Source organism: Pipistrellus kuhlii, unplaced genomic scaffold (assembly GCF_014108245.1).
Source record: "Pipistrellus kuhlii isolate mPipKuh1 unplaced genomic scaffold, mPipKuh1.p scaffold_m20_p_4, whole genome shotgun sequence".
Classification (NCBI taxonomy): Eukaryota; Metazoa; Chordata; class Mammalia; order Chiroptera; family Vespertilionidae; genus Pipistrellus; species Pipistrellus kuhlii.
In genome coordinates this window covers 36417651-36426445 of record NW_023425540.1, presented here as the reverse complement: position 1 = coordinate 36426445, position 8795 = coordinate 36417651, and the positions used below count along the sequence as shown (strand labels likewise).

At 46.9% G+C, this 8795-nt stretch overlaps 1 pseudogene; it reads right to left on the bottom strand.

Annotated features, from left to right (window-relative positions):
* Window positions 1-7118: 7118 nt before the first annotated feature.
* On the bottom strand, window positions 7119-8535 carry LOC118703810 (annotated as a pseudogene).
* Between the last annotated feature and the right edge of the window lie 260 nt (window positions 8536-8795).

Below are 8795 nucleotides of genomic sequence, written 5' to 3'. Positions count from 1 at the left end.
TGGGCTTTTACTCTGAATAAGAGGAGAAGAGATTGAGCATTGGTTGCAGACATTATATTTTACCTCTAAACACTTCAGCATGCATCTTCTAAAATAAGGACACTCTATAACCACAGTGTCAGTATTAGAGCATTAACGCTAGTCCAAATATAATTTAATACCCAGTCACGTCCAAGTTTCCTAAATTGTTATGTAACTAATTTTGGAAATAATATTTAACAAATGATGTAAATAAATGCACATGGTGGTCCAAGTTGAATTCCATTTTTCCTGCCACTACTTTCATAAGTCTCTCTCCCAGCTCAAAGGATCCTCCCCCACACCCTCACTTGTTTTTAAACCCGCCCCCCCTGGAATGCTGGCCAAGATGTAGTTTGCCAACAGGACAGTAGGGGTCCTCACAAGCCCATTCTGCTATTTCCCAGAGCTGGTGATTCCCTAGCTTTGAAATGTGTGTCCAGGTGCTAGGGTAATTCCCACTGTGTCACACGTGTACCTGTGATTTCAGGGTGTTCTCAGGACCCCCCAATGTCAATGGCTTCCTTATGGGAAGTTATAAAAAGCTTCAAAGCAAAATTTAATTTTCTGTCACCAAAAAGCCAGTTCAAGCCATGCATCACTTTCTTTGGTTAATTTTCCAAATTGTGCTGTGGAACCAAGTAAGCAAAAAGCTATAATTCATTGAGCTAACTACTTAAAGGCAAGTACTATGACAATTTCAAAGATGGCTTCACAAGTCAAATTGCCAGTAGGTAGCCATAATTCAAATATTATATGCAAATTTTTAAAATATCAAAGTATACAATGAACATGGTTAAAAAAATAACCCACCAAGTTAGATTTTTAAGAAAAAAATAATTGTTTTCTCTTTTCCATTTCTTCCTAGTTATCAGATACAGTACCCTTTTAACAATATTTGGTCTTAGTGTTTCTAGATATTACCATCATAAAGCTTCTATTTCTATTTTTTCATTCTTAACTTTAAAAGTATCCATTGACTTCTACCAATTAAAATTTTATTTACTAACACTAAAATTTACCTTTCCTCTCCCTCGCCTCAATTTTGTTGATTGTTCTACGTTATTTCAAATGGCTATTTTCATAATTCTAAATAATTTGCTTTCATGTCCAATTGTTATTCCATCCACTTTAGACACAATCTCCACACTCCCCCCCAATGTAGAATGAGAATATTAGCATCTCCATTTTTCCTCTCCCTCCTTCCATCTCCAACCTCTGCCAGATGTACCTTCGCTTTAAATGATCAAAGCTGACGGTTCCCTTCTGTTCTGTAATCATCAAGTCCTCCCTGTCCGGTAGGATCTAAAAGCTGAGATCCAGGAAAGCATGATTATATCATTATGACCATGGAAATATGGTTCACAGAAAAGCCTAGCTTCTTTGCTTTGAGCAATTACTGTGCTTTCTTCTCCTGAGACACAATGTCATATTCTGAAGCTGTGTGAGCTGAATGAATACAGCTATTTACAGTACTTTGGCCAGAAACATACGTAGTTCTTGCAAAAAAAAAACTTAGCTATTATTATAATTATTGTTCAAGTTGGAAATTAGTTTCAGTTCTATATCGTCTGAGATGGTACATCAACATTGTTAAATTACTTTCATCATTTACTTTTGTTTGTATTTAATTTGTTTTTTATAGTTGGACAAGCTTAAGGTATTTAAACTTACTTTTGCAAGAGGACCATTATAATAAAAATAATTCCAGCCAGTATTTTAGGTCCATGCCTTCCTCAAGATTTTCTGGAAACCCTGGTTGCTATCTATGACATGTGCTTTGTATGAAAAGAGACTTTGTTATGCTTTTCCTTTAAAAATTTTTTTAGCAAAGGAATCAGCCATTTTGTGTGTGTGTGTGTGTGTGTGTGTGTGTGTGTATGGGGGCAGGAGGAGCAGAGGAGAATGGGACCCTTGGTGGAAAACCAGACTTTGCAACAACAATGACTGGGCTGACCCCTTTAGACTGAGTGGGCACTCCTGGGATTCCGGGACCTCACCAGCAAAGAGATCAGGGGAGGAAAGACAGACTTTCTCACTCCAATTAGGATTGGTCACCAGGTCATATTAATTTAAATATTAAGCAGAGTGAAGTGGGACAGAAATTATGCAGCCACTACATTTTCTGTTGATTTCTTCTCTTCCTTAGAAAGCTGAGCTGGAGAAAGGAAGAGAAGCTGAGCGGAGTCTCCCCTGGGCGACCACAGCAGCAGCAGGGGCCCTGCTCACGGTGCTGCCACCTGGGAAGGGGACAGAGCGGGGTGGGGTCCAGAGGCCACTGCACATACTCAGCCTGGGAGCCACGAGGGAATCCCACCCTGTTGTTCTTGTGAGACCCTTCTAACCTTCAGTCAGCTCACCTGCAAACCATGAAGCAATGGAGGCCTGGCTCAGTGATTGGGCTTTTACCTGCGAACCTGGAGGTCACAGTTTGATTCCTGGTCAGGGCACATTCCCCGGGTTATAAAAATATATGTATTTTAAACAGGAGCCATTGGGACTGGCACCCACAGGGAGTTGATGGTGGGAGTGAAAAAGTACTCTGTCACTTCTATCGGAATGCAAACAATGCCGTGTCCAGAGAGGAAAGGAAAACAGGGTTACAGGATGAGAAAATTCTTTGGCTTGCCTTGTGGGAAGACGCCTCTTTGTGGGCGGAGGGTACGGGCCCCGTCAGATCCTGGTAAAGGATCACAGCTACCTGCTTCGGGAAACCCCCCTGGGCTCTCTCAGGCTGGAAAACCCCCAAACTGAGGAGCCGGCCGCCTCTCAGGTTGGAGTTGGGATGCTCGCTCATGTCTGCTTCTGCGTGAGAGTCCTGCTCCGTGGGAGTGGGAGAGCTGTGCCTCGGAGAGTCAGCTACTCTTCTATGTTATCATTTGTGCGGTGTTTGAGGTACTGCTCAGGCCTTAATACTGGAACATGTGGCAATTGTTAAAGCCTACGTTCCCCACAGCAGTCCTCCAAAAAGAATCTCGCCTCCACAAACACCCAATTTGGCTCCAGGCCAACCCTGGGAAGGTGTTTTGCATGTAGAATGAAAACTAAGTAAGTTTTCTAAGACATAAATTTCTCCCTCACCCCACACCGGGTTCTGGCTAGTTGCCAATGGTTGCAAATGCCACAGCCCAGAATCTTTTACCATGAGTTTCATTTCCACTGGGGGTAGGGGTGAGGGTGTGGGCACGCGCGATGTGTGCCTGCACTGAGGAGCTTTCAACAGCCAGAGTGTGCAGGGAGACAGACCCGGGCTCTGTCCACCTTCCCTGAGAACATGACAGAGGGCTGCAAAGCTTAGACCGACACCCTGAACAATCCAAAAGTCCATGCTAGACCAGGGGCCAAGGTCAAACCACTGGCTCTCCAGGGAGGCCAGCTCGTTCAAAGGCTAAGCAAATGTTCCCTGAAAGAAAGTGACCCCAGACAGGAGATTCTTTCCTAAGTTAGGTCATCTGCAGAGTGGTTTAGAGAAAGCCAAATAAACTGACTTGAATGGTGACCTTCCGAACAACATGCAGTGTGTGGGGTAGAGGTTCTGCTTTAAAAACAAATCTTGGCCGAACTTTCCGTTTGCACCGTCTTGCTTTGGCCTGTGTCTGTCAGACGCGCAGCTTGAAACACGGTCCTTATCCTCCTGCAAATCAGGTGATGAGGGACTAAGAACGCAGGCGATCCGTTTCAATAATAGCTCAACAATAGCTGGATGTAGGTCTTTGTGGATGTCACAAGAGGATCTGAGCTTAGGTAGATCTTTGGATGCTTTGTCATTTGTTTTGCAGAGGAACTGACACCTTGAGAGCTGACCAACAGGAAACTAAACCCACAGACCCAGATCTTAACCTGGTAGGAGTTTACAGTCCCAGCTCTCAAAAGCTGCTATTCTCTGTCTCTCACTCTCCCTTTCCTCCCTCTCTCCCTTCCTTCCTTCCTCTCTGTTATAGTAATAGTAATAAGGATAAATATAATATTGAGTAAGTATTAAAGTCTGGAATTGAAGTGTGATATCTGAAAGTATGGAATGTAATATAAACAAATTGATAAAAACCCTTGAGTGACCTGTATGTAGGAAATAGATGAAGTGATCTGTACCCCATATGTAAGACCGGATAGCAAGGCTCCTGGGACCTGCTGATAAGATACTGAAGACACATAAAAAGAGGAATTTCCACAGAGACATCCCTTCTGCTCCTCCACAGAGGGTCGCTCTCCACTTCCCCTGCCTGCACTAGTCAAAGCTCTGCCTGAGTCGCAAGCCCTGAACCCTGAGCAGAGGACTGTGAACCTTTGTGAGAGGCCTCAACCCAAGCTGAGCTGCAGCTGCAAAGTCCTCCGTGAACCGTGTGTGTGTGTGTGTGTGTGTGTGTGTGTGTGTGTGTGTGTCCGTGTGGACCCCGGGTGGCCTGCCTAGGATTCTGGAGCCCACCAGGACTCTGGTAAATAAACCGTGAGTGATTCGTGCATTGCATGTTTGTCTCCTGTGTAATTTATGCTCGATGGAGTTATTAATTAAGTACCTAGGGTCGTACTTGTCAGATTTCTGGCTGAGGCACCCTAGGTCACCTGTGCATACGTCCCTTATGAGATTATTGGGACTCTGTGGTTTTACTAAGTCTTAGTGGAAGCAGGAAGGACTTTTTAAAAAGTTATTCTTCAGTGTGTGGTTCATTTTTAAAAATATATATATATTTTATTGATTTTTTTACAGAGAGGAAGGGAGAGGAATAGAGTTAGAAACATCGATGAGAGAGAAACATTGATCAGCTGTCTCTTGCACACTCCCACTGGGTATGTGCCTGTAACCTAGGTACATGCCCTTGGCCAGAATCGAACCTGTGACCTTTCAGTCCACAGGCTGATGCTCTATCCACTGAGCCAAACCGGTTAGGGCAGTGTGTGGTTCTTGATCTGGCTCTGTACCCATTGCCTCTGAATGGGAGTGAGATGCTGCTGACTTCTAGGCCATTTGGACACCAGTCACCTCAGTCTAACCTGGGCCATTGCAGAGATTCCTAGGCGGACAGCACTATGATTTAGCACCACCCACATGCACATACGTGCCCACTGCATGGTCTCCGGTTCTGTGAGGCAGAGCGATAGGCCTCTTAGTAATGAGGCCCCCAAAGTCAAATCCCTCAGAAGTACTCTGAAAATATAAAAATGCAACTCCAGAGTTGTTCTGTTTGCCTGAATTTTTACTTTTCACTTTTTTTTTTTAAAGTTGAATGTGTAGTTTTAAAATATAATTTAAAACCAAGGCTTTGACAAAGCAATTCAGGGGGAGCTTCTGCTGTGAGTGGGAAGGAGGGTGAGCTGTTTTGACCCTGGGCCCAGTTTTGTTTCCAGGACAAATGTGGGAGAGGCGGCACAACACCAGACTAAGAGCCAGCAGGCCTGCCACCGCTAGTATGTGTAGCTCTGAGTTATCAAACCTCCCAGTGAACGAGGACTCTGCCCCCAACAGGGCTGAGGTCCGTCCTCTCTCTGGTGGCAGGATTCTGTGAGCGGCTGAGCGGCTGCCAGCTGTTGGAGATTCCTTACTACCCCTGCTGCTCTGGGCTGCGGCTGCAGAAGGCAGACCAGAGAGGAGGCAGCTGTGGTGGTGGTGTTCCCTTTAGACACCCACGAAACTGAATCCAAACCCAACATCGGCCCTCACCCTTCATCGTCTCTCTCTGCTTGAAATGAACAAAAATACGTGCCTATGTATTCATTCAACATGGCTCCTGTCTCTGTCCTTGGGCGTGTGGGGCATCCAGATCTGGACATCTTTGTGCTTCCTTAGAGCTCTGAAGCTTGAGAACAAATATGGCTGAAGCCGGATTCAGTCTTTGAAAGGTGGCACTGGAAGAACGCTATGAAAGTAAAGCTTTACACCCACAAAATGCAACATCTGGAGCAAGAGAGGACATTTCTTCCTTTTCAAATCCAGGAAACTTCTTTCCCAAAAGTCTCTAGGATCCCTCACCTGTAGATCATTGGCCCTAATCAGGGCACGCATCCATTCTTAAATAACTGCTGGATCCAGGGGATTGGATGACGTTTACAATTGTCGGGCCCATTCCTGGCTCTGGGGGGTCAGAAAGCTTTACCTGGTGTTTTTTGTTTTGTTTGTTTGTTTTCTATTGGGCACTAACAGTGCTAATAACATTATTTGTTGTACCTTGATGTCTGTCAAATGCTGTGTTTTACAGACATCTTTCCGTTTAAGTCCTTAAAACAGTGTGGTGAGTACAGGTATTATGATCCCCATTTTATAAATCAGAAATCCAGTGCTCAGCGGACTTGCTGAAAGACTCTTCACACCACAGGGGCCACACGTGGAAGCTCTCCACAAGCCCGCCCCTGCTACTGTCCTCCCAGCTGGGATCCTCCGGGGTGAATCCCCCACTGAGCCAATGCCCTTCTCCCTCCCATGTCTTACCAGGCAGGAGCTAGACTTACTTGACTGAGGGGAGACCCGAGGACATGACGATGGGGAATTGCCCACTTAGGAAGGAGGCGAGCAGATTCTAAAAGGAAGATGGAATTTCCAGGAGAAATGACAAAAGTAAAAACCGGAAGGGCAGCTCCTGCATTAGGTCACTGACACCTGTGGCGGTGCTGGTGATGAAGGCTGAGGCCTGGGAGGACAATGGGGCGCTGGGAGAGGTCACGACACCAGAAGAGCCGAGAATGAGGAGCAAGGGAGCAAAGGAAGGGGAGAGGGTGGAGGCCAGCGAAACTTTGAAAGCCGTGTGAGTGCCAGGGCCCAGCTCGCACGGCAGGTTCATTTGAGGGCAGGGCCCCCAGCACAGGCAGGCCTGGTCCTCAGGCCTACTCTGGGTCTCTCTCCGTGTTTCTCTTTCCTCCTGATTTCCCGCCTCTTTCAGTGCCCCCTCCCTTCCCTGCTCTTCATTCTTTTTCTTTTCACAAACCAGTTCAGACTCCACACATGTCCCAAAGTCACCTCTTCAACACAAAGAACGGCCAACTTCCAAAGAAGAGGCAGAAATGGCTTCCGAGGAGCCAGATGACACCAAACCTTTCCAGCAAGCCCACAGGAGGTCTCCTGGTCATTTTAGCATCTTAAGAAAAATAAAAAGGAAGCTGAGTTTGTTTGTTCACTCCTTGCATTTGAAGTACTCCTCGATGACCTCCTTTGCCATAGGCCTTAACCACCACACAGCTGCACCCAACCACTTTATGGGGTTCCCCTCTCTGCCGACTTTACAGAGGCCACCATTCCCCTGGTTCCTTGCCATCATCCTTAATTAGGGTGATTTGGGGGTCAGCACAGAGAGTCTCCACCAACTTGCCTTGTATGTAAGCTCATCACAGGTGGATGCCAGTACACAAAGGTGGGCTGGGCGCTTGCCTGAGGCCAGGCAGCTTGTCTGAGGCCTCAGTGGGGGAGGGTGGTCAGCACCACTTGCAAAGCAGTGTTACCGTCCATCCCCCCTCCAGCAGCAACGCGTTCCTGGGCCATGGCGGTGGGTTTTGGGGAGAGCCGCATCTTGAATGCACCCGAGCCTCTGCCTCCACTCAGCTCCCTGGCGGCAGGGAAAGCGCTGTGTTGCCACCTTTTCCTGTTCTGTTCACAGTTCCAACAAGTTCAGTTCTCTCTCTACCTCCCTGCTCCCAGAAGACCCCAGCCCCTTGGGGAGAGGAGTGCACTCTGCTCACCACCGCAGGTAAGCTCTGCTCACAGCCACAGGTAAGCTCTGCTCACAGCCACAGGTAAGAGGAAGAGACAGAAGACCTCTCAGCACAGACACCAGAGTTCAGAAGTTTCCAGAGGCCGACAACCCTATTGTTGAAAGCAAATTCTTCTCCCACCTCCATGGCGGCTGTAACAGAGAAGGCTAAAATAACCAATGCTCTTCAGGATGCTGCTTAACCATGAAGCAAGGATTAAATTATGCCCCGTGTACTGTGCTGAAAAATTTCGGGGAGAGCTGAAGTGCACTTTGGGATTAATAAATGCAACGGATGCTGCCGCTGCCCTGTTTACATTGCTTGGACTCACTGATCCATTCTCCTTTCTCTGGCTGACGTCCAGCTGTCCCTGTGAGCACTGAGGGGCTTTTCGGAAACCAGAAGGCCGCCTTCCTGAATGCGGTGCCGCTCAGAATACAAGAGTGCCGGGAAGTAAGGCCCCCATCCCGGGAGCAGCGTTCCATGGCCACCCTGGGGTGGACATCCCTCGGCTCCTTGCCCCTGCAGGGGCGCCAGGGACACCGCCTGCGTCACTCCGTCCCCCTCTGTGGGAACCGGTTAATGGCGTGCCCTTCGGCGGCTGAGCTCCCAGCCGGTATCATTTCCCCGTGCTTCCCAGATAAACTACTTGTGCTCACATCCTGTCACAGAACCTGCCTCTGGAAAAACCTACACGGACGTAGCAAAGTTGGCTTCCATTATGTAAGCAGTCATGTACCGTATTTGAAACTAGACCTTTTCTCCCCTGTTGCACAAAAATGAGGTGTTCAGGGAAAAAACAAAATGCTTTTCCTACTGCCCACCTTTTCCCTGGGCGGGGTCTCTCTCTGGCAGACATATACATTATGTAAATATAGAAATGTACATACATAAAATTTGTTTATGTGAGTAAATATAGTTCTACATGAAATTAAATTGCTATCTAAATATATATTTGTAAATGTAACTATACATGTAAATATGTATAAATATAAATTCCCCTGGTCCCCCCCCACCACCCCCCCATCCTCTGCCCCTCCATCCCTCTGTCTCCCAGCAAGTCAGCTCACAGATTACTTAGGGGCAACCAGGCATTTTCCTTT